We start from the raw sequence: 1,257 nt of genomic DNA, 5'->3' as shown, positions 1-1,257 counted from the left end.
TCCTAACCGCGCGTGGTCGAGCTCTCGGTGGGCACTGCCGTTCGAGACGCTGCTAGGGGTTGACCTGCAATCCTCCGTTAAGGTCGGCGGTTCAAACTCAGTAGCGCACCGCTGGGAGGAAGACCGGGCTGACGGCAGTTCGAAGCCGCCAGCCACTGCCTGGCAGAAAGAGGAGGCTTTCTGTTCCCCTAAAGAGTTCTGGTCTGCGAAGGCCACAGGGGCAGTTCTGCCCGCCCTGTAGGATCGCTGGAAGTGGGAATTGGGGCGATGGCAGAGGATTTGCCCCTGTGAAGATGTCCCCGAAAAAGCACTGCCGTCCAGTCGATTCCGATCCAACTCCTAGAGGCCCTACAGGACGAGATAGAAGTGTCCCTCTGGGTTTGCGAGTGTAACTTTTTATGGGAGTGCAGAGCCATGTCTTCCACGTGAAGAACGGCTGCTGATAGTTTCAAACTGCTGACCACGTGGTTAGCAGCCGGACAGATAAACACTGTGCCACCCGTGAAGATTTACCGCCTCAGAAACCTTGGATAGGGTCACTCGGAAACCCACAGGGGCAGTTCTACCCTGCCCTATAGGAACAGAATGTTTCTAAATGTGCCCCGTTGTCCATTTTCCAGTATAGTGCTCTTAATTCCCCGGCCCCCTATCTTTTTAGGCTCGGGAGCACTTATTGAGAGCCTTGATTTTTCAATTTTTCTAACTCTGTTGTTTTCTTTTTCCTTTTTGTGGAGAAACCCCCATATGTACACACCGAATGCTTGCCACACTGCCGCGACACCCGCACGGTTTTTAGTTACATTGACTACATTTTTCACATGGTGACATCTTCTTTTCAACCCCTTTCCCAAAATGTCCCACTCCTCCGAACATCAACAGGAGGCCCAGAGGGACCTTGCTTACGCTCACCTTGGCTGTTCGCTGAGAGGTCAGCAGTTTGAACCCATTGGCCACTGCAGGAGAAAGATGTGGCCAATCCACTTCCATACAGGTTGACAGCCTTGGAAACACAATGGGACAGCTCTGCGCTGCCTTTCAGGGTCATGATGAGTTAGAATGGACTGGATGGCAAGGGGGTGGCGTTTGACGTTAACACACTTCCAGTGACTCCTCCAAAGAAAAGCTCCCTCCTCCCTTCTGTCCCACCCTTCAAAAAAATTCACGGCTGCCGGTCTGTCTGGATAGGACAGGCTGGATGAACAATCTGGAGGAGAAAACAACGGGACTGACAGTTCCGGGGGGACATGGGAGAGGGGG

This window comes from Echinops telfairi, unplaced genomic scaffold (genome assembly GCF_000313985.2).
Source record: "Echinops telfairi isolate 266 unplaced genomic scaffold, ASM31398v2 ScPeMD7_25;HRSCAF=90, whole genome shotgun sequence".
NCBI lineage: Eukaryota > Metazoa > Chordata > Mammalia > Afrosoricida > Tenrecidae > Echinops > Echinops telfairi.
Note: the sequence above shows the minus strand (reverse complement) of the source record.